We start from the raw sequence: 25,802 nt of genomic DNA on the forward strand, positions 1-25,802 counted from the left end.
TTGAGACACAGCTGTGTACAAATGATGAACATTTGATGGGTAAGATGTATAAACTTTCGTTAAAATTAAATTGGAAAAGGATGAAGCTAAAGACTGTGTGATAAAACATGCTCAGAGTTTTAGGCATATTACACAGATGGAACAATGGGGGAAATGTCATAGGGATTGGAATTAACGATGCTGTGTTCTTAAGGAGAATTTTTATAAGATGAAGTATTGATGGTATTTGACACCAGAAGAATTTGCCAAAATACATAGAGATGTTTCCAATCTCTGCTGGAAGTGTGAGAAACAGATTGGCAGATCTTTTTTGTCCTGTGTGGTGGACTTGTAGGATTGCCAAAAATAAAATAAAATCTGGACTCAAATGCGTTGAATGATACAAAAAACTGTTAAAAGTCTATGTTCAATTGAAACCTGAACTGTTTTTGCTGAGTTTTGTGGATGATCAGATGGAGAAGATAGGAAATTAATATGAAATAGGACCACTGCTGCAAGATTATTGTATAACCAGAAGTGGAAAGATGCAGCAACATCAATGAAACCACATATACTGCAGATATGGGAGCCATATCTATATGAATGGTAATAATTGGAGAAATTATTTAATATAGTTACAAATAATCATTGTTAGGAAAGTTGCAAGTCAAATGTAAATTTTTTCTTTCTGCTTTTTTGTTTACTCTTGTGTTTTTAATCTTTTAATGTACTAGAACATGTTTAATCAAAATTATCAATTTAAAAACCTTACATGAAGTTGGATGCAAGACTAGCTCAAGACATTTGGAAAAATAGTGACCCTCTGTAACAGTTCCAAGGCCCTGATCCATTCTGATCCAGGTCAACCGAGTCTGAAGATTAGACAAAATGAAATGAAGTTACAGTGCAACAGTATAGTGGTTTCTTGGCTATATTTTCAAAGGGATGCTGCAATAAGATCTCAGGGCAGGATAACTCACGTGTCCTTCATCTCAGCTGCTCTCCATCAGGCTCTGCAAAATAGACCAAATGATGACCCATGGACCACATTTCTGGGTTTGATTATGCCAAAGTAGCCCTCAGGGCCAGACCATTTACTTTTATTTTCCCCTCTGATCTTTCAATATCTTTAATATCAATTGTTAAATGAGATATAAGAACCATGACAAGCTAGAACATGTCCAAAGAAGAAACACCAAAATTGTCAAAGGTTTGTGATCCAAGCCCTATGAAGAGTGGTTGAGGGAGCTTGGTATGTTTAACTTGGAGAAAAGAAGATTGAGATACAGCTGTTACTGAGATATGGTTCTTCTTCATAATGTTTAGGTGGAATCTGTTTTCAACATAATGTTTAAATATTTAAAAGGCTGCCACATTGAGGAGGGGGTAACTTGTTTTCTTCTGATCTGGAGTCTAGGACATGGAGAAATGGATTCAAATTTCAGGAAAAAGGAATTCCACCTAAACATTAAGAAGAACTACCTGATGGCACAGTGAGGTAAAGCGCTGAGCTGCTGAACTTGCGGACCAAAAGGTGCCAGGTTCAAATCCCGGGAGTGGAATGAGTGCCCGCTGTTGGCCCCAGCTCCTGCCAACCTAGCAGTTCAAAAACATGCAAATGTGAGTAGATCAATAGGTACCTCTCTGGCGAGAAGGCAACGGCACTCCATGCAGTCATGCCAGCCACATGACCTTGGAGGTGTCTACGGACAACGCCGGCTCTTCGGCTTAGAAATAGAGATGAGCACCAACCCACTCATCTCACAACTGAACTTAACGTCAGGGGAAAACCTTTACTACCTGATGGTAAGAGCTGTTTGGCAGTGGAATATGCTGCCTCAAAGTGTGGCAGAGACTCTTTTTTTTAAAAGGTTTTCAAGAAAAGACTGGATGGTCATCTGTCAGGGATGCTTTGATTGTTCCTGCATGGCAAGTGGTTGGACTGGTTGGTCTCTACCAACTCTATGATTCTTTGACTCAATTTATAAGAAAAGAGATTTCATTTTAGAATGAACTTCTTTACTGAAAGAACTGTTAGGCAATGGGGGGTGGTCATTCTCTTTGGTGGTCTTTAAGGAGAGTTTGGTGGACGTCTTTCAGGAGTAGCTGTGCATTTCGCCATTGTAGGACTTTGGACCAGATGGTCTTTGTGGCCCTTACCAACTCAGGATTCTATGTTTCAGTTTTGGCAGTATTCACCATTCAGTATTCCTTACCATTGGCCATCTTGGCTAGGCTATGGGGAATTGCTGTTTGAGGACATCAGGAAGATTTCATGTTCCTACCACTGAGATAAAGAAATGCTACATCCAAGTAGCATCTGATGGACCTTTTCAGCCAAGGTAATAAAGCTAACAGGTTAACAGATACTATGACTTTTTCACTTGGAGTGAGAATTGTGGCTCTGAAGTGCTAAATCCACTTTCAATTTTAGGAGTTTTTTCAGTTGCATAACCCTACCCCCCAGATGGGCTCAGCACTGCAGGTGTCTCCTTTAAAGTCTGGACTAAAGTCCAAAGCAGATTTCCCTTGCCAATGACACCAAAGGCTTTGACCTCCCTAGCTCCCTGACTAATGAAGCTCTTTTCAAATATTTATGGTCTTCTCCTTACAATTTACAAAGTTCACACAGAATCAGACCGGCAAAGAAAATGCCAGCAAAATTTCTATGCTCCCCAGGACCTCAACTTCCTTGCAAGTCTTAATAAAAATAGCAGGCTCATGCTGTGCAAGATGTCTTTTAGAAAGCAGAGTCATCTAAGACCTTTCTTTGTGAAACTTTAATATGAGTACCTTCAACACCGGTTGTGTTAAAATAAAGTATGAGCCAAGAGAGGTGTTTGCTACAAATTAGTCTTCTGGAAAGCTTGGAAAAAATGCTCTTAAGCTGCAACTTCCTATTTAGTAACATAAAAATGCCAAACTGGGAAAATATTGACTAGAATAATGTAGCAACTACTTAGTTAAATATACAAAAGTACTTAGTATACATTGAACAAGGGTTGTGTGCTTATGATTGTGGTAGTAGTGTCACAATAATGATTAAGTAACAATCATGAATAAGGAACAATTACCTAGATTTGCACATCAATAACCGTTTTGTATTTGCTATCACTACTTAGTTACAATTTATACTTTTATCACGGTCGTAATTCTTGTGCCCCTTTTTCTGCAGGGTAGGAGGAAGACTATTCTGTTGGCAACTGGAGCACAACTGAATGACATTATTATGAAGTTTGGAGTTAGGAGAAGTTACTTAGTTGAGTATGCTTATTTAAGTAGCTGGTACAGGATTCAGGCCAATACCTGCATTTTGCACATTGCCTGTACGAAATGAAAGAAGGAAGCAACAGAATCGTGTGCTAATAATATTTTCCAAAGCCTGGAAAAGTTCCTCTTTTAAACTACAACTCCACAAAGTGTGATCTTAAAGAGTACCTTTTTCAGCTTGTGGGTTTCTGGGAATTGTAGACCTATTTATTTATTTATTTATTTCAATTATTTATACCCCGCCCTTCTCACCCGAGGGGACTCAAGAAAAGGTTACTCTTTTATGATCTGCCATTGGGTTTCCAGTCCTTTGGCCACTAACTATTGAGGATTGTATCACATGAGGCTGCCAAAGCACAAATCTGACATGAAAAAAGTGCCTGTTGATGACGCTTACTGCACAGTGTCACAAATGTCACATAGTCTAATTGTGCTTGATTCATAATTGGACAGTCTCTTTCATTAACTTAAAAACCCATTAATAAATCAAATATTGCTGTTATTCCTTTGTTCTTCTCTGTATGATAATCTCCTTCTGCTACAGTCCTATTATTGTGAAGCTTAGGAAGGCCAACTGCACACAAAAAACAAAGAAAAATTAAATTGATCTTGAGAATTGGTATCAATAAAGTGCAAGCATTGTGCAAATGTGCCAAGAAATGAAAGAGATCTTTCCAATAATAGAATGTTTCTGTTTGCTTAAACAATGCAATTTTGTGACAAGGCAACAGGCTGGTGAGTGGGAGCTTGACAGGTGCTATCCTTTTTCAATCTCCTACTGAGATATGACCTGGCTCTTGTTTATAAGGACCATGGAAAAGCAAACAATAGTTAAAAATCACTATCAGGAAGAAATGGAAGAAAACACTATATTTAATTGCATTACTTTTCCCTTTTCAACCTAAAGCTAAGCAGCAAAGAGTTTTGTGCAACAGTTTAAAAAAATTAATAGACCTACAGAGCAATCCCTGTAATGACTAGATAATGTGACATGGAAACTTTGCAAATTAGGAAGAGTCATTAAAGGTGATGTAGGAATAAGTTCACAATGGGAGCATTATTACCTGTGATTCTCACAAAAGACAAAAAGGCAATTTTAAAGAACAAGACGTACTTGGCAGACCAATTAATATGACTAATGTTTTCTAAACCATACCACTAGTGTTTGTAGATCTTCACTTCAAAACATTTGTTGTGGTTGTGCTCGCTAGTAGATAATCATAAATGGGTGTCTGTTCAAATGAAAATCAATTTCTTTAAAAAAGAGGACTGAATTATTTCAAATAAATTCTATTCAAATCAGTATGGACAGAATCCAACAGAATAAAAAATCATAGAATTACTGATCTGAAAGAGATTGGAAGGGTGATATAATCCAGCCCCTGCCACACAAGAGCCTGCAAACTCCAGTGCGCACAACTTCATGAACATTTGCAACCCTATGGTTTGCAAAATATATTGAGGTTTGGTTTGGAGAGGATTGGGGGAACCAATAGGATCTTTGAAGATTATTTTGATGGATGTAGCAGAGTGGTAAATGGGGTAGAAGTAGAGGAATCCTTAGGTGGGGATGGCCATGTGCTCCTGGAGTTTTGATACAGAGAAAAGGGGAATCTAAAAGAAGTTGGACATGTATTCTAGATTTTAGGAGAGCTGACTTCAGGAAATGTAAGGAAATACTGAGTGTGATCTCATGGATAGGAATGTTTTAATGAAAAGGGATTTAATGATGGATGGGAGTTTCTTAAAAGTGAAATACTGAAGACACAAATGCAAACAGTGCCAACAAGGAGAAAAATTAAGAGAAATCTAAAGAAACCAGAATGGATGTCCAAAGAACTTTCAAGTGAGCTAAGACTTAAAAGGGACATGTTCAAGAAATGGAAAGGAAGGGAAACCACCAAAGAGGAACTCAAACAAATTAACACAAGCTTGCCAGAGAGCTTAAAAACAATAAAAGGGAATTTGTTGGTTATGTCAGTAGAAAGGGAAAGAAAAACGAAATGGTAGGGCCTCTGTGTGGAGAAGATGGTGAAATGCTAACAGAGGATCGGGAAAAGGCAGAACTGTTTAGCACCTTCTTTGACTCAGTCTTCTTCCAAAAGGAGATTGGTATTCAACCTGACTAAAATGGAGTGGATGAGGTAATAGGTGAAATGCAATCCAAAATAGTTAAAGAAGTAGTCCAGGAATTCCTGGCTAGTCTAAATAAATTCAAGTCTCCAGGGCCAATATGAACTACATCCAAAGTATTGAAGGGACTAGTAGAAGTTATTTCAGAACCACTGGTAAATAATGTTTGAGGATTCTTGGAGGCTTTTTAACAGAAGCTGGATGACAATCTGTCAAGGGTACTTTGTGCTTTTCCTGCATGGCAGGGGGTTGGACTAGATGGCCCATGTGGCCTCTTCTAACTCCATGATTCCAACTCTATTTGAGGAAATAGTATGATGTGAGTTAAATAAATAGATAAATATAAATACATCTATTCCTAATCTCTACTGCCTGGTAGGTTTTCTTTGGAGTTTTTGGTGAAAAGCTTCATCAAAAGCCAGTGGGAGAAAATCATTATTGATCCAGTGCTCAAGTAAGAAGAAACCATTGCTCTTTGTATGCCTGGCAATACCTGCTTTTTCAAGCGGAGTTTATAAATATCATCTCACATTTAGTCATGGGCATTTTCATAGGTGCCTAGGTAGCCGTTTTTCCTGCTTTTTCACAGTTTGGATAATTATACACTGCACTGAGCAAAGTCATTTGAAATGTGTTGATGGCACAGAAATAGCAGTTTGTTTCTAATAGGGTGCTTGCAACAGGGAGAGGGAGAAGAAGAGAAGGGGGAAAGCCAGTAATAGCTGTAAGACGGCTGGGCCTCAAGTGGTGCTGACCTTTCAGTCAGACGTAGTGGAAATTGTTAGCACAAAGACATTTCCACGGAAGGTGCCTGCACCTTGCTTCCTGCAATTCCCACATTGAGGTCCAAAGAGCGGGTAATAGCGGGGGATTTACCAGGCAGCATGGTAAATCCGGTGGGCAGCGGAGAAAATTGCTTGGCTTCCCTGCACGCTCGCCCCATTCTTGTCTATGGGAACACGGGAAGCCTCCTGCATTTTCTGGGCAGTGTCCTAGGATGCTTCCAGGATGCTGGAAACATGGAGCCCCACCAGAAGTAGCTCAGTGTCATCTGACAGGTTGACACATCGATGTCATGAGGTTCTAAGTCACCTGTGCAAATAACCGTCAGCACTCAACTCTTCTGCTATAAATCCCAGAAACTACAACTCCCAAATGTCAAGGTCTATTTTCCCCAAATTCCCCAGTGTTCACATTTGGGCATATTGAGTATTCATGCCAAGATTGATTAGTCCAGATCCATCATTGTTTCAGTCCACATTGCTCTCAGGATGTAGGTGAACTACAACTCCAAAACTCAAGGTCAATGCCCACCAAACCCTTTCAATATTTTCTGTTGCCAATACTATATGCCAAGATTGGTTCAATTCCATCGTTGGTGAATTTCAGAATGCTCCTTGATTGTAGGCGAACTATAAAACCCAGCAAATAGAACTCCCAAATTACAAAATCAATTCACCTCCACCAACCACACTACGATAGTATTCAAATTTGGGCGTATTAGGTATTAGTGCCAAATTTGGTCCTGTGAATGAAAATACATCCTACATATCAGATATTTACATTACGATTCATAACAGTAGCAAAAATACAGCTATGAAGTAGCAACAAGAATCATTTTACAGTTGGGGATCACCACAACATGAGGAACTGTATTAAGGAATCGTGGCATTACGAAGGTTGAGAACCACTGTTCTAGCATATTTCTTCAGTTAGCATCTGCTTTGTGAAAGTGGATTGTGGCTTCCATGCCAGTGAATTGATTAATCCGCTCCAAATTTTGAAGGAGCCATATGAACGCTATCCCTAAAATAGCTCTTTTCAAGTTAAGACTAAACTCCTGAGTAGATGTAGCACTCCATTGACATAGGAGTCCCTGACTGGTTATTTAGTTGTTGAAGCCTGTAAACAAGAAACCCAGAGCAAAAGAGACATCACTTCTACCTTCAGGTTTGAAAACCTTGAAAAAGGTTTGTTCTGAGGCAACAAAAGGGTAAGTAAGCAGCATACACAAACATGCAAAAATGAGACAAAGAGACAATGAACAAGAAATAATAAGGTCAGGCTGTTTTGAAGAAACATAATTCATAATGCTATTATGTTTTGCTTTCGCTCAACCTTGAAACTGCTAATAGGTTAATATGTGTTGTTGTGTGTCTTCAAGTCGTTTCCAACATAATGATAACCTTATAATAAACCTGTCTCAGGGTTTTCTTGGCTTGCTGATATTAACTTTCCTCTGAGGCTGAGAGGGCGTGACTTATCTAAGGTCACCAGTGGGTTTCCATAACCGAACAAGGATTTTAACCCTGGTCTCCAGAAATATAGGGTGCATCAATACTGCATAATTAATGCAGTTTGACACCACTTTAACTGTTATGGGAGCCCCCGGTGGCGCAGTGGATTAAACTACTGAGCTGCTGAACTTGCTCACCAAAAGGTCAGCGGTCTGAATCTGAGGAGCGGGGTGAGCTCCCACTGTTAGCCCCGGCTTCTGCCAACCTAGCAGTTCAAAAACATGCAAATGTTAGAAGATCAATAGGTATCGTTCCTGCAGGAAGGTAATGGTGCTGCATGCAGTCATGCCGGCCACACAACCTAGGAGGTGTCTATGGACAATGCTGGCTCTTTGGCTTAGAAATGGAGATGAGCACCAATACCCAGAGTCGGACACTACTAGACTTAATGTCAAGGGACCTAACTGCCATGGTTCAGTGCCATGGAATCATGGAACCTGTCATTTTACAAGCTCTTTTGCCTTCTCTGCCAAATAGTGGTAGTGCCTCATTAAACTACATCTCCCATGATTCCATAGCATTGAGTCCCGCAGTTAAAGTGGAGTCAAACTGCATTAATTCTACCATATAGAGCCATCCATAGTTCTGTGTTCAAATCACTAACACCGTAGTGGTAATAATAACAATTATTACATATCTGTGAGTCTTTTCATTTTATGAAAAACCGTGATCTCTGTCGAGTCTTTATGTGGATTGCATCCAAACATTTCAGTCTTTCTTGTCTTATTTGCTGTATAGCAAGATAATTTTGAAGCGAGATTGCAAGAGCTCAAGAGCTAAGCCTTTTGGGAACACACATGTGCAAACGGCAACCGAAACCAGGTTGATATTTAAACAAAAAGCACTCAGGAGATGAATTAAGACTGACAGGGTTGTGTCACTGTGGCAACAACTTATGATTAGCAGGATCAAATGCAGAGAGTGCATCATGAAAATAATGAGTTTCTAATCAAGATACATGTGCGCCATTTCCCCCAACGTTATCTCTCGCGCTGAAGAAGGGCATGGATTTCCGCAAACCCACAGATTTCAAAGAAAAGTACAGAACGGACATATAAAATCAGCAGTGGGTATGTACAATCTTATCTTATACATCTCATTTTCAGATGGGTTAGTAAAATTTTCAGTAAGGGCTGTTACATCTACACTATATATATGCAGTTTCAAACATTTCCTGTTTGACACAACATCCCAAACCCAGGAAGTCAGATGGGTTTTTCAAGTGATTAGAAGCATAGGGTTGCAAATCCATTCACAATACACTATTATAGTACTACGATTCCGCTTTAACTGGCATGGTTCTGTCCTATGGCATTCTGGTATCTGCAGTACATGGAAGAGCATTTAGAATTCTCAACAGGGAGCTCCAGTTCATCACCAAACTACAAAACCCAGGATTCCATAGAACATAGTACAGTAGAGTCTCGCTTATCCAACGTAAATGGGCCGGCAGAACGTTGGATAAGCGAATATGTTGGATAATAAGGAGAGATTAAGGAAAAGCCTATTAAACATCAAATTAGGTTATGATTTTACAAATTCAGCACCAAAGCATCATGTTATACAACAAATTTGACAGAAAAAGTAGTTCAATACACAGTAATGCTATGTAGTAATTACTGTATTTACAAATTTAGCACCAAAATATCATGATGTATTGTAAACATTGACTAAAAAAATGCGTTGGATAATCCAGAACGTTGGATAAGCCAGTGTTGGATAAGTGAGACTCTACTGTAGTTAAAATGGAATCAAAGCCTCATACTTATGTAGTATGAAAGGGCCCTTGTAATGAAGTACGAATTTTTGGTTTACAGATGTTATGTTTAATTGTGTGTTTGTGTTTTAAAAGGGTAAGTATTACAGTAATTTCATCTCAGCACTCAGAGGCTGGTTGCCATGGAGAAGTAAGCGGAGCCAACTGCCGTTTAGTTGAAGAAGTAAAGAGTTTAAAAAAGAGAGTCAGTCTGTGCTCTGATGAGGCACAGGGAAGATTGATCCTAGGTTGATGGGATCAAGGAGACTCAATTGTTCATTTTGAGTCAGTTTAAAATAAGTTTGGTGACTTATTTAATGTAGTCTGTGTCCTGGTAAGGCACAGAGAATCTGTGATAGTATATCACAGGGGTGACTGCGGTTTAAAAGTAGCAGAGAAAGAAGTTTTAACTACTTTAAGTAAAAGAAGTGACACTTTAGAGAGTTTGACTCATCTCATTCTATTATTGTAACTGTTAATAAAAATACCTCTAAGTGAGAAACAACATTGTAACCACTAAGCTCTGTGCCTGAATAAACTTGTTATTGTTCTTCCAACATCTAAGCCTCTGTCGCATATATTCTAAACCAAGTTACACTACCATCTAAAGTGAATAAGAAGAAGAAAGAAAAAAAATAAAAGGTCTCCTCCCTGAATCTTTGGTGGTTGCATCTTTACAAATTGGTGGCAGTCATTATTAGCTCTTTACAAATTGGTGGCAGGGGTGGGATAAAAGATTCCCCCTGCCTGAAAGAACCTTAGTCATTCATAGACCCCTTGACAGCCCTTAACCACATATGCAGATCTTGGGTGCATCTATACTGTAAAATTAATGCAGCTTGAGACCACTTTACCTTTCATGGCTCAATGCTATAGAATCATAGGTGTTGCATGTTTACAAGTTTCTGGCCCATTATTTTAATTAAGTATTAATTACTCAAAAGTAGGGTAAAGGTTTCCCCTGACGTTAAGTCCAGTCGTGTCCGACTCTGGGGGTTTGTTGCTCATCTCCATTTCTAAGCCGAAGAGCCGGCGTTGTCTGTAGACACCATCAAGGTCATGTGGACGGCATGACTGCATGGAACACCATTAAGATCTAACAACTGAAAGGTGGCCAGTTTGAAGCCTGCTCGGGGTGAGCACTCAACTGTCAAGCCCAGCTCACTGTTTACCTAAGCAGTTTGAAAAAATCTTGCAGCTGTAAGTAGAGAAATTAGGTACTGCTAATTAGCAGGAGCCTCCGGTGGCCTAGGGGATAAAAGCCTCATGACTTGAAGGTTGGGTTGCTGACCTGAAAGCTGCCAGGTTCGAATCCCACCTGGGGAGAGCGCAGATGAGCTCCCTCTATCAGCTCCAGCTCCATGCGGGGACATGGGAGAAGCCTCCCACAAGGATGGTAAAAATATCAAAACATCAGGGCGTCCCCTGGGCAACGTCCTTGCAGACGGCCAATTCTCTCACTCCAGAAACAACTCTGGTTGCTCCTGACACAAAAATTTTTTAGCAGGGTAGGTATTCTGTGACACCATAAAGAACAAGACCAGAAATGCGATGACCAAAAAGAAGGTGGAAGGAGGAAGTCCTGATAGCTCTTTGTCATAAAGAATGGATCAACAGCACCCCCTGTGACTGAACTCAACCTCCGAGGCATCGAAACTGGACTTTGAGACAACATACCTCCTTTCTGTCTGTTCTGTTCTTTCCTGCCTATCCAAATGGCATTGAATGTTTGCCGTGTATGTGTACTGTGATCCATCCTGAGTCCCCTTGGGGAGATAGGGCGGAATATAAATAAAGTGTTATATTATATTATAACTATTCTTAAACTTTACCTATAGAAGGCCATCTGTTTTCACTGGATTTAGGGGCCCAAGTCCCATGCAAAAACTGTGAATTAAAAAACAAATGTTTTCTTTACCTAGGAGAACACTTCTCTAGGAATTTTTAGGTCTTCCAGTACAAACTGCTAGAAATTGGTCATGGAATCACATTGGAAAATCTCAAGATTCCTTGAGAGAACATATCAATCAAACCGACTAATAATCAAATCTGCAAAGGCTAAACCTACAAATATGGAGAGTTGATTGTATATGTTTTTAGAAGAAAAACAATGTTAAGGAGCAGGACTCTCCTCCTCTCCCCGCTCCTCCCAAAAGCTGAAATTGTGAAATTGCTCTAATTTTTTTAAAAAATTAAAGCATTATGGTAATATAAGAAGGCAGGGTTATGATCGTATGTGGAAGTACTAATGCAAGTTTACAAATTGATGCAATTGCACTACTGAAAAAATATCAAATAAACAACTCTATATATCTATCATCAATGATAGTGCAACTGTAGCGGAATAGCAGGTCTGTGCAATAAAGTCCTTAAAAACAAGTTTTATTATACAAGCTTTTCAGCATCAGATTAGAACCTCGCACTGTTTGGTTTTATGGGTGCATAAAGCAGCTCTATGAAACCCATCCTTTGGTGAAAAGAAAAGACAAAATGTAATACTTTAATCATAGAGCAGGAACAGCCTTCAAACAAGCCCTTTCAACATTTGCTAACTACTGATGTAACTGTAAATAATCATTTTGCCTTTACACACTATTGACACAGCTGCTGTCCTTTATGTTTTGGCCTTTGCGATTGCAATTTAAATATGAAAAGAATGTTCTTTAGCTCTTTCTTTCGGAAAAAAAACCTTCATAACCTCAAAACACTGAAACAATTTCTACTTAGATCACAAAATGATAGTGTTGAGCAGTGTGCCAGTTTTCCAGCTCCTCTTCACCAAGTTGCTCAGTCCTCAAAAGAAGATAAAGGAAAAGCAGAAAACTTTGGCTGCATTTACACATGTCTTCTTGATGACTTTGGTACTGAATTTAGAGCAGGAAGTACTCCTTCTGCTTCCAAGTATGCAGACGCCTTCTTCTAAGGACTTTCCTGTATCAAACTGGTATTATATGGCATTTTCGTGAACTTAACGGTATGCACCATTGCTGGTCTTGCTCGACTGCAACATGTTGGCAAAGCAGTACCCTGCAGCTTCTTTTCTAGGTGGGCTGTGTGTGTAATTTTGCCCTCCAACTATCCTGATTCTGCCTTTAATATTTTTTAATTACATGAAGTGTAATTTTTTAAACAAATTCTTCCTTTTCAATGAGAAGAGATTGGAGGTGAGGAGGACTATCCTTTGACACAGAATCATAGGATCCTAGAGTTGGAAGAGACTACAGAAGGAGAACTTAAAAGTCTCCATAGAAAGAGACTCCAGCATACCCCAAAACATCATATTCCACTGCTGAATATCCATAAAGAGGTTCTTCCTAATGTTTGGATGGAATCTCTTTTCCTGCAATTTGAATCCATTGCTCCATCTCTCTAGAGCAGCAGAAGACAAGCTTGTCTCCTCCTCAATGTGACATCCTTTCAAATACTTAAGCATTGCTATCATGCCCCCTCTCAGCCTTCATTTCTCCAAACTAAATATACCCAACTCCCTAGGCATCACCAGTATGTTGTCACTGAAGTGTCTAGACCCCTTGCACACATTAAGTCCCAGGACCATGGTGTGATCAGTGGCTAGTGATGGATTTTGTCCATCAATAGCAAAGAACAGCTTCATTGCAGCAGACCAGAAATAAATATCACCAAGTGCCATGCTTCTGCGCTGATCTGCCACCTCCATACAATATAGTCTAGGACAGTGGTTCTCAACCTGTGGGTCCCCAGATGTTTTGGCCTTCAACTCCCAGAAATCCTAACAGCTGGTAAATTGACTGGGGCTTCTGGGAGTTGTAGACCAAAACACCTGGGGACCCACAAGTTGGAACCACTGGTCTGGGATATCCAAAATACCTATCTTTTCAAGGCTTACAAACTCCTTGTTTTTCCTCTCTCCGTCTGGTGCTCCATTTCCCTCTGCTCTTCAACTTCATTTCCCCTTGGTTTTATTTCTTGCCCTCTTTCTCTGCTTCCACTACATGTAAATTCTCCTTTTCTTCACTTTCCTCCACACCTCTTATAAGCAACAAAGTGCTCTTTTCGCTTTTTTGGGTTCTTTAAACTAAAGCCATATCCACATTTATACAGGTACAGCAGTTTGACAACACATTAACTGCCATAGCTCAATGCTATGGAATTCAGGGAACTCTTGATCAACCCCTAGAAAATTATATAAATTGCATGAAATTTCATCTGGCACCTGGAAATCAGTTACAGTGGACCTTCATTATCCATTGTCGTTTGGTTCAGGAACCCTCTAAGGCAGGGGTCCTCAAACTTTTTAAGCCGAGGGCCGGTCCACAATCCTTCAGACTGTTGAGGGGCCGGATTATCATTTGAAAGAAAATACAAAGAAATTCCGATGCACACTGCATATTTGTCTTATTTGTAGTGCAAAAACAACAACAACAACAACAACAACAACAACAACAACAACAACAACAACAACGAAAGAACAATACAATATTTAAAAATAAAAACAATTTTAACCAACATACATTTATCAGGATTTCAATGGGAAGTGTGGTCCTGCTTCTGGCCAATGAGATAGTTAAGTTAATTAGGGTTGTTGTTGTTGTTGTTGTTGTTGTTGTTGTGTGCCTTCAAGTCATTTCAGACTTTGGGTGAGCCTAAGTCTAAAATGTATTTATTTATTTATTTATTTATTATTTACTGCCTTTATTTACTACATTTGTATCACACCTTTCTCACCCCAAAGGGGACTCAGAGTGGCTTACAAATTATATGTACATACAATATATTATATTATTAGCATAGCACAATATTAGCATTATATATTACTATATTGAACTATACCACTATACTGTAATATTATTAGTAATATTATGTGTAATATAGAATATATAATTAATATTATTATATGGTATTATTATTAGTGTTATATTGTATTACATTATAATATTATTATCAATATTATATGTATATACAATATATTATATTATAAAACTGATGGCGGGGGCCAGGTAAATGACCTCGGAGGACCGCATCCGGCCCCCGGGCCTTAGTTTGGGGACCCCTGCTCTAAGGTATCAAAATCCAGAGATACTTAAATCCTATACAATGGCATCACAAAATGACTTCTTTCATATAAAATGGTGAACAGCACAAATGAGTGCTGGATGGTTGCCTTTTTCTGAATATTTTCTAGCTACGGTTGGTTGCATCTGTGAATACATGGATACAGAGAACTGAATGTACCTATAATGGCCATTGTTGAAACTAACTGGCAGTCATTCTCTAAGTTTCTGGTGAGATTATTTCCTACCTCTACCAGGAGAGGCTGGGGATTGAACACAGAACTTTCTGCATACAAAGCATGCTCCTGCCACAAGGCTAATTATAAACCGCCATATTAATTTTATTTATCTGTGCCAATGTTATTCCTAGAGGTAGGATCTGCTCACAGTCTGTGGCTCCGGCACTTTGTAGCTTGGTACTGAACTTGAAAGACTGTGTGCTCATGCAGACCTGTACCCACCTGCTCAGACGTACATCATTTACACTGCCACAATGACAGCCGAATCTCACCTAATCTGTCCTGCTAATGCAGTCCCTTTTCTTCATCAATTTGAGACTCAGAAGTAAAATGAAAAGTCTTCTCTCCAAGCGCCATGTGCTCCCCTGACCTCTTCCTTTGTTGTGCAGACCAAAAGGGATTGAAGATGAGTGTATAAATAGGAGTCCAACACAATAGAGAAGAGCATCTAAAATAAATGCTTAGTGACAGTAAAGAGAGATCTCATCCCATCAGAAAGCTGGTGGTGTTTTCTGCATCTATGCGACTCAGATGCCGGCTTTTTACCACTTCTCATGCCGTTCTCTGTACCTCACCAAGCCACACAAGGGGCTAAATTTAAAAAGCCAGCGGTCTAGCAACAGCAAAGGATCATACTGGATTAATATTAATTATTTGTAAAGGGCAAACATGAAGATTAAAAAAAACTGAATAGCAAGCATTTTCATAGTCATCACAAGATAAAGATGAGCAGAGCATGAGGGCACGGCCACGTCCTTAATTCCTAGCAAGACAACCAACAGGTTTAACTCTTTCCTCTCCTTCTATCATTCTGATGAACATCTTCCCTGAATCCTCTGGCAGAGTTATGATGCTAAATGTGTGGCTAACATCACTTTAAGCATCATACAAGTGTATTTATGTGTGTGAAACCAGGGAAAAGAAAGACTGTGGTGGGTAGGGAGAATTCCTCCACATGTGACACTGTTGGGAAATTTGAGAAATAGTAGTGTATCACACATCTAGAGTAGTTAAGATGCTAAGCAACAGCCGGTTGCATACTACCACCATCATCACTATACATCAGTGGTTCCCAACCTTTGGGCCTCCAGGTGTTTTGAACTTCAGCTCCCACAGTTCCTAACAACTGGTAAGCTTGCTGGGATTTTGGGAGTTGAAGTCCAAAACACCTGGAGGCCCAAAGATTGGGAACTGCTATACATGGTTTAGAAGAAAATAACACAGGGCTATACTTCTTTGCAAAAACATATGAAGTAATGTGTTGTCAAAGGCTTTCATGGCCAGAATCTCTGGGTTGCTATGAGTTTTCCGGGCTGTATGGTCATATTCCAGAAGCATTGTCTCCTAACGTTTCACCCACTTCTATGGCAGGCATCCTCAGAGGTTGTGAGGTCTGTTGAAAACTAGGCAAGTGGGGTTTATATATCTGTAGAGAGTCCAGGTTGGGAGAAAGAGCTCTTGTCTGTTTGAGGTAAGTGTGAATTGTGCAGTTGGCCAGCTTGATTAGTATTTAATAGCCTTGCAGATTCAAAGCCTAGCTGCTTCCAACTAGGGGGAATCCTTTGTTGGGAGGTGTTAGCTGGCCCTGATTGTTTCTTGTCTGAAACGCTCCTGTCTCTGAGTGTTGCTCTTTATTTACTGTCCTGATTTTAGAGTTGTTTTTTTAAAAAATATTGGTAGCCAGATTTTGTTCACTTTCATGGCTTCCTCCTTTCTGTTGAAATTGTCCACATGCTTGCGGATTTCAATGGTGAAACATCAGGAGAGAATGATTCTGGAACATGACCATACAGCCCAGAAAACTCACAGAAACCCACATATGAAGTAGGTTTACTTATAAATACAAATAGTATCACAACATTCATGCTGAAGATAGCTTCAAAGCACCATTTGTTGTCTCACTATTGTGAGACAACAAACTCTCACAATAGTGTGATTCTTAATGTGCACCTGTGATCTGTGTAACCATCATCCCATCCAGACCCCAAATTGGTTTCAAAATTTCCTTTGTACTCATCTATACAGTGAAACAATTTTCTTCAATACTGATATGAAAATGACTTAAGTGGTCAGTGTAGATGTGCCCTTAAAAAGCATGCAAACTTGCAGATATGGATGACTTCAAGTGTATTCTTTAATAAGCATATAGGCTTCATAATCAAATGTGGTTGGCAAGGAGTGTGATAGTGATGGAGGATGGAACTATTGCATGTGATCTTTTTGTGAGACTCCTTCACTTATGCTCTTGATATGTAAGGGGCCTTTCTATAGTAATTCCCTTGAATTTTATTGCAGAGTGATGACGTCAACTTTAATTCAACAGGGGCAAATATGCACACCTTTCCTGTTTTGGTAGCCAAAGATACATGCTTAATATCTCATTCCAGTCAGGTGACCATGAAAAAGAAAAGTTGGGACCTCTGTTTAGACTCAACAGAGATGACAGTCCTCCAAATCTGGACATCAAAAGCCTGACTTATGATGCCATAATAGGATGCCACTCTAAATAAATGAATTGCCTTATTCATTAATACTCCTCCTTTTGCACGCTTCTACCAGTCCAATTTTAAAGAGCCGAAATGAATGAATGCAACATTGCTACATCTCATTAGTTTCACAATACAACAGATAAGTATTGCAACCAGATACGTGGAGAGAGCAATGAGGTTGCTTGATGTAAGATGTTTTAGACTAAAGATGGCACAAATTGAATTTAAAATTCCTGGTTTCCATAAGCAGAACATTGTGCTCAATCTCAATCTTCGCAGGCCGTGCTTATTGATTGGGAGAGGGGGAGGCAGAAAAAAAATGCTCTGTCTGTGTTTCGAAGCTCTCAAACCAATTTTGACTAAGATTTCTACCTTCTTGATTCACCAAGCGATCTTTGCAGCTATCCATTCATTGCTGTACTTGTGGTGGATCAGTGTCCTCGAACTAAAATGAATCATTTCTTATTAACCTTTAACAAACAAGGCATTTGAAGCATGAGGAAATGCGCATGCTGATGGAGGTAGAAAGAATTTAGTTATACATTGATTTAAAGAGATTATAAAATGAGTCGCTTTGTCTTGTTGGGTTATCTAAGCTATCATGCATGCATTTTCAATGTGGGATGGTTTATGTAGTTTTGTTTGTTGCTTAGTAACCTGAATCCAAAGCTGCATTCCAGAGTTGATGGCACCATTTTAGGGGCTGCGCATGTGAAGTAGAAAAGGGGAGTATCCTTTCTGGGGACACACAGGAAGTGATGTACACCTTTAGAATTTGGGGCATAAAAAGGGGAGACTCTCTTCCTGTTCCCTCTCTTCCTGCTTCCTTGATCCAGCCATGCCATGCTGTTGTTACTTCTTTGTTAAGAGATATGTAGTATCCTGAACTGTATTCTTTTGGGAACTAAGATGTTTTTACCTGTATGACCATCATCATACAAGATTGTGACTAAATATATTTTTACTATTTTACTTTTGATGTCTCTGATGCTTATTTTATGCGCATGACTCTTTAAAGGGAAAGGGAGGCTGGCTATTTTTGCTTTTTTCTCACCTCTGCTCACATAAACCCCTAGACTTCTGCGTTTTTGCTACTTTGCACCAATATCTAACCATATTGGTATCATAATCCTAACAGGTTATGAATATATTCCTAATATGCCTTTTCCAACCCGACAGTTGTCAGACATGTTGGACTACCAGGCAACATTCATATGATTGGCTTTATAGTCCACCCAAGAAAAGAAAGTTCCAAGCTGGAGATTTTAAAAGGACCCCAAAAAGTTATTTTGAGCCCAAATGTACTTTGGTGTCATTCTGAGAGTCCATCTATACTGTAGAATGAATGCAGTTTGACACCACTTTAACTGCCATGGCTCAATGTTCTGGAATCATGGGTGTTTTAGTTTAGTGAAGCAACAACACTGTTTAGCAGAGAAGACTAAGGACCTTTATTATTCACTTATATATTTGTTTACATCATTTCTATCCCGCCTTTCTTACCCGAAGGGATTCAAGGCGGCTTACAGATATGGTAAAAATTCAATGTCAATAAAAACAAAAATATAATACAATAAAACATAAATCAGTTAAAAACAATTTGCTTTAGGCATTAAAACACATGAGACAATATACAAAACTTTTAGTTTTAGTTAAGCAAATGCTCCCCTGATCACCACCAAGACCTGGGATTCCAGGTTCAACGATGAATCCTGGAAAGCACCCAAACTGCAAACCTGTGTCTTCAGGGGGAGTGTAACCCCATCCAACACAGGCTGTAACCCTATGCCTTGTTCAGCCTTACGACTGACCAGGAGGACCCCTGTCTTGTCTGGATTCAATTTCAGTTTGATCACCCTCATCCAGACCGTCACAACTGCTAAGCACCGGTTCAGGACCTGAACAGCTTCCTTAGTAACAGGTGGGAAGGAGTGACAGAGTTGGACATCGTCTGCATACAGGTGACACCGTACTCTGAAACTCTGGATGATATCTCCCAGCAGTTTCATGTACATGTTAAATAACATGGGGACAGTACCGAGCCCTGCAGGACCCCACTAGACAATGTTTGTGGGGATGAGCAGGTGTCCCCCAGTGACACCTTCTGGGAACAACCCTCTAGGAAGGACCAGAGCCACTGCAGAACAGTACCTCAGAGTCCCATTCCAGCAAGCTGATCCAGAAGGATATCGTGGTCTACGGTATCGATGGCTGCTGATGGGTCCAGCAGAACCAACAGGGACTCACTCCCCCTGTCTTGTTCTTGGCGTAGATCATCTACTAAGATGACCTTATAAAACTACAACTCCCATGAGTCCATAGCATTGATCTATGGCTGGGTGCCATGCTGCATTTGCAGCAAACAATGTACAATGCACACCAGCAATTTGAAATAAGAACCACTGCTGTATGGGCCACTCTGTTATTAGAGTATATCCGATACGCTCTACATGCCAGCACAAACTATCTGTTTGTCACAACAGGATACTAGTCCATGATTCCACCATAACTACAACCTATTTAATCCTAAAGTTTGTACTTTGGTGAAACAGCAGAGCTTTCTGAATGAGATAGGAATGGAAAGGCTGTATGAATGTTTGAGGAAATGAAAAAACTGGCTTTTTGAAAGTTCAAAAAACTCCTACAAATACTCAAACATTATTTACCATCTCCTGGGACAATGCTTGTTGTTGTTGTTACATCCCTCAATTTGGTTCTGACTTAAGGCAAACCCTATCCTAAGGTTTTCAGGGCAAGATTTATTCTGAGGAGGGTTGCCATTGCCAGTGGATTTTCATGGCTGAGCAAGAATTCAAACCCCAGTCTCTTACAGTCATTCTCCAGCATTCAATCTGCTGTGCCAATTTTGCTCTCAAAGCATGTCAAGTGTATTCTCACTCACATTGAGGCCACTGTGACCAACCTGACTCAAGCACATCTATACTATTGGAATGAAGAAATGCTTCCTTAGGATTGACTGGTAACATCCAGGCAGAACGGAGCCACCACAGAACGCTCTCACCTCCGTTCCAGACAAATTAAATTCTGTTTTTTGTACTCTTCAAATGCCTCGTGAACTTGACAGCACAAAAGGTACAAAAGCTTCTACTCAAACAACTGGCACTGAGGAATAAGAGAGTAAGAAGGGTGACTGTTTTGAGGACTCCTACAGAGCTATATTCTGTGAGACATACAACTGCAAGCAAAATATCCATTTTTGGCACTTTGCTAAATGTCACCCTCATCAGTTTCCCCTATTAAACCAGCTCAGCAGAGCTCACCATGATTTTTTAATGCATCCAATTACCCATGGCCTAATCCTGGCAAGTCTCCATGCCTGCGGTCTTTCCTTTTTTAAGGTATGCCTCAGTTAATGAAATAAATGAGTTCCTGGGCTTAACTTCTTTAACAGAAAATGTGGTGCCAGAGGCAGAAATCATTTGGGAAGAATAGGACCAAAAAAAAAAAAAACAATTCAACATATTTCAGCAAAGTTTTTATTCAAAACTAACTATAGGTTTAGGTAAAGTGAAATAAGACAATTCTCATATATGTAAAGAAAATAATTTCAAATCTTCTAAAGGTCACTTGAAGGCTTCTTTCAAAAGGCCTCTCTCTCAATAGCTGTTTATCTTACCGGTTGTAGGCAGGCTATCACAGGTCCATGCCCTCCATGGGGAAAGACATCTCAAATGTCCCCACTTGCATGACCTCTTAAACATATTTTGAGCCCCCACCCACCCCAGTAGGAGGACAATGACTTTATTTAAGCTCAGCAGGTCCTTATCCAAGTTAAAAAAAGAACTCCAGCACATCTCTCAGTAAGTACTGTATATAATAGGTTTAGGTAAAAGTTTTCCCTTGATATTAAGTCTAGTCGTGTATAACTCGGGGGGTTGGTGCTCATCTCCATTTCTAAGATGAATAACCAGCATTGTCTGTAGACACTTCCAAGCTCATGTGGCTGGCATGACTGCATGGAGTGCCATTACCTTCCCGCTGGAGTGGTACCTATTGATCTACTCACTTTTGCAAGTTTTCTAACTGCTAGGTTGGCTGAAGCTGGGGCTAACACTGGGAGCTCACCCCTTTCCCCAGATTTGAACTGCCGACCTTTCAGTCAGCAATTTCAGCAGCTCAGCAGTTTAGCTCACTACGTCACCGGGGGCTCAAGAACCGTTTTTCCAAAACAGACATGGCACCCCTGATCTTCTAATGAACTTTCTCAATCAAGGTGCAAGGTAAACATAGATGAATAGGTGGAGCCAGGAATGGAACGGTACATGGGGCTTTCTTAAGAGTTTATCAACTGTCTTGATTGCATCCTATGGCATTATGGGATCTGTAGTTTGGTGCAATACTTAGAATTCTCCTTGTCAGATGGAGGGTGTAGTTGCATTTATGTACTGCTCTCATAGGCATCTCCTTAGCCACTGAATTTTGCATTGCTTAGGTTTTTGGTCCAATCCAACATGGCTCTTCCTTTGTTCCTATTCTGAACACATTCCATTCAGAAGTTACTTTTGGAAACATTACACAAACAGCACAAAAGCTATTCTTTCCTTTTACAGGTTCTTTTTCAAGGTTGACATCACTCTTTTCAATCTCCTTTGCTTGCCAGCTAACAACATTGACGTTGTGGTTATGTAAGTTGCCCTTGCTGACTCCCACCCCCATTCTAAAACTCTGAACACTTACCCAGCCTTTATGACTAAAATGTCAAATTCTAAAGAACGATATTGTACAGGTTCTTTTGCTGCCAGGGTCCTCTTGTGGATTTTATTCCATTCATCTTCCTAAAGTGGTATTTGCAGTTTTATAACACTCATATCCTTGGGGGAAAGACTCCATTTTGCACTCTACTTTGACCTCTTTGGTTAGATCTCCCCGAAGCACCAATGGAATAGAATAGGAAAAAAGGTTCCTCAATTCTATTAGTTCTTCACAAGCTGCCAACACCAACTGTTGCTGGGCTCACCAAGTTTCCATGAACTAGAATTAGCAGAAATTTCACTTCCTCACCCTTGGGAGACAAAAACTTCACAGCAGACCACACACATCCTCACTGAGCAGACAATGTTATAAGTGAGGGAAGTCATAGTATTCTGCTTTGGTCAGAACCTTACCTGGAATATTATGTCCAGTTCTGGGCATCACAATTCAAGAAGGATATTGACAAGATGGAACATGTCCAGAGAATGGCAACCAAAATAGTTAGTGGTCTGGAAGCCAAGCCCTATGAGGAGTGGCTCAGGGAGGTAGGTATGTTTAGCTTGGAGAAGAGAAGACATGATAGTTGTGTTTAAATATTTGAAAGGATATCACATTGAAGATGGAACCATCTTGTTTTCTGTTGCTCCTGAAACATGGTCACCAAATTCAACCTATAGGAGAAGAGATTTCATCTAAACATTAGAAAGAAGTTTCTGCTAAAAGTATTCAACTAGGAAATATGCTGCCTGGGAGTATGATGGAGTCTCCTTCACAGAGGTTTTTAAGCAGAGACTGGATGGCCATCTGTGTGGAGTACTTTGACTGTATGTTCCTGCATGGCAGAGGATTACATTGATTGGCCAGTTTTCCAACTCTATAATTCCAACTCATGATTCTATAATTCTAAGGATCATGACAGCAAAAAGTATCTTATACAGCAAGGGCAACATGGAAATCTGCAAAATTATTACAGTCTTAAATAATATTGTAACAAGGCTGGAAGAAGGGAAAACTCTAATGCAACAAGTTAAACTTTTCTTGTTTTACATTCACAGTGATGTTGACATTCAGACTCCAGATGTTTCTTAGGGGAATTTGGACTCTTATACTCTGTCCAACCTGTAATACCTTTGTCAAGGTACAGTAAAGTAAGCTACTCCCATAATTGGTCCCAGGAAGTCTAACTTTGTTTTTTAAGTGGAGTCCCATGTTTACATAACTCCACACCTTTAAAGCATACAGAAGTTTTACTATCTTCACATAAATGGGCTATTTTATAGGGTGACTATCTCTTGCAGATACTATGGGTGTTGTTCCTAAATCCAACGAAATGCTAATATTATTAACCTTTTGATTGCTTAGAAGGAAGCCCATTTTCTACAAGCTATGTTGCCCAAGATAATAGCAGGATTCTATTATCACAAAAAGTAGCCCAAGTGATACAATAAGAAAAGACAAGGGGTATCATTCAAACCAAAGTTAAGCCTGTTTAAGTGCTGTAATTTTCAATGTGTGAGTAGGTGAGTGATGGTTTCCCAGGTAATATAGATGATATAGATCATAGGTTGACAAATCTTAGTGTTTGCTTTAACAACAACCCCAAGAGGATAAAAAATAACTATACTTGGTAAGGCAAACACTACTCCAGCTTTGTGCTTGAATAGTGACTGTGTGGGTAGACAAAACATTTTCATGACATTCTATGGGTACTTCTTGTCCAACCTAAGAAATTGCTGTTTTTGTTTTTGTGTGTCTTCAAGTTATTTCCAACATATAACACCTCTATCATGGGGTTTTCTTGGCAAGATTTGTTCAGAGAGGTGTTGCCTATGGCCCAATCTACATTGCATTTACTGTATTTTATGAATCTACACTGACCATATAAGGCAGTTTCAAACTGTGGGATTCCATGGTTGAGTTGAAATTCAAACTTTGGTCTGTAGAACATTGGTTCAATGCTCAAATCACAACACTATGCTTTAAGTCAGTGGTTCTCAACCTGTGAGTCCCCAGATGTTTTGGGCTATAACTCCCAGAAATCCCAGCCTGTTTACCAGCTGTTAGGATTTCTGGGAATTGAAAGCCAAAACATCTGGGGACCCACAGGTTGAGAAGCACTACTTTAATCTCAAAATGCATATTACTGAAAGCCAGTCAAGTTATTTGGTCACATGAGGGAGAAAATCCCACAAGATCTCTCCATATCCTTGGTGGTAAAAAAAATGAGATAATGATAATTTAACAAACTATTTCATGTGCTCTCATAATAGCAAAACTCTGCTTCTTGAGGGCAGTCAGTTCATTCTACATGACGTCGCAATCAGCCTTGGTGCACCAAGATCTGATAAAACTATCTCCAAATTCTGGTCTCTTCATTACGATGGGTTACTCATAAACCACTTTTTTCATTTCTGCATGGAACTGCTTGTACCTTTTACAAAGCTGAGTTTTTATGTTTTTCAGAGAGTGAAAGGACTAGTGGGAATTCACCACCTTGAGCCCATTTGCTGCTAGATAGAGTAGATGAATAAACTCACTCACAAAGGTTGCAATATTGTAATGCCAACCAGAAACATTTCTGAATTGGCTGGGGTGCATGATTCACTTACACCACTCCTATAATGGGCTTCATTATCTGGAGCCTATATATGTGTTTTTAGGATTAAAATCAAATACCACCCTGAATGGCATTCTAAAAGGGTAAGAATTTATACTGAAAAAGTACAAATAAAAACATAAAAATAAATTAAAAGTGCAATTAAAAACAAATCAATGATGGAAGAAGAGGAGGGCATAGTTAAGATTCCTTTGAATAAATCTTGTCAAGAAAGGGCTAGGATGAGGTCTTTAGAGTTTGGAGTCAACTTGAAGGAAACAAAAGCAAAGGCAAGGAAAGTAACACCCTTTAGCTCTACTTTAATAGACCTTCAATTTTCTAAATACTTGAAACTGGATCTCTCCGAAATGCACTAAAATGTCCCAAATTGTATGCAAATGTAGTAATCTGCTTTCTATCTCCAGAATACCTCACTCTTTAGCGATACAGGCACACACAATGTGCCCAACTCTATAGGTGCAACCCATGGTGGGTTGGGAGGAAATAAAAGTTATTTTCCCTCCCTACCCCTATCCTACAGAGTAACAAGCATGTTGTGAGTTTTATTTATGGATTGATGTATTGTTCTGCATAATGTCATTTTATTGTGTTTTTACTCTTTGTAATGTTTTAATTGTTGTAATTTGGTTATTGTTTTCGGGCCTTTGTCCCGTGTTAGCCGCCCCGAGTCCCAGCCAGGAGCTGGTGGCGGGATAGAAAAATAAAGTTACTTACTTACTTACTTTTAACATCCACATTGTTTCATCAGATCTGGATATCCAAAGTCTTGCTCCAAATCCAGGATTTTGCTAGATTGAAGTGACAACTCCAGTATATTTTTGGCCAGGCGTGACCCATTTAGATCATCTCCACAGAGAAGCTGCTCTGTGCAGTACCCATCCTGAAATAGAAGCCTGGCTGTCAAATTGTGATAGATAAGCATGGGTTGGACAGAGTGCAAATAGTCTTCTCGGTTCTCTGTCCTTCAGCCAAATTAATGCCATCCGAGCCTCACACCAGCTGAGGTTAGAATCATAGAATCATAGAATAGTAGAGTTGGAAGAGACCTCATGGGCCATACAGTCCAACCCCCTGCTAAGAAGCAGGAAATCGCATTCAAAGCAGGTTGGAGAATAGGCACCAGGTTGTTTGTGAAAAATTATGATATTCTGCAGTACAGAAAACTTCCTGAGTTAGGGATGGACAGCTATAGAGGGAGTGGGGCTCGTCCTTTTGCCCTTGCTTTACTCTGGCAGGCTTTGCGTGGGTATTTGCACACCTTCAAGTTGCTTGTTGACTT

The 25,802-nt window shown here is 39.7% G+C and overlaps 1 long non-coding RNA gene across 1 annotated transcript; it reads right to left on the bottom strand.

The window, feature by feature from the left end:
• Positions 1 to 52: 52 nt before the first annotated feature.
• Positions 53 to 25,397, bottom strand: LOC103279630 (uncharacterized). Its single transcript, XR_506898.3, has 3 exons — positions 25,246 to 25,397; positions 22,320 to 22,577; positions 53 to 992 (listed from the first exon to the last, which is right to left on the bottom strand). It is a non-coding gene; the product is annotated as an uncharacterized LOC103279630 (long non-coding RNA).
• Positions 25,398 to 25,802: the final 405 nt, after the last annotated feature.

This window comes from Anolis carolinensis, chromosome 1 (genome assembly GCF_035594765.1).
Source record: "Anolis carolinensis isolate JA03-04 chromosome 1, rAnoCar3.1.pri, whole genome shotgun sequence".
Taxonomy (NCBI): Eukaryota; Metazoa; Chordata; class Lepidosauria; order Squamata; family Dactyloidae; genus Anolis; species Anolis carolinensis.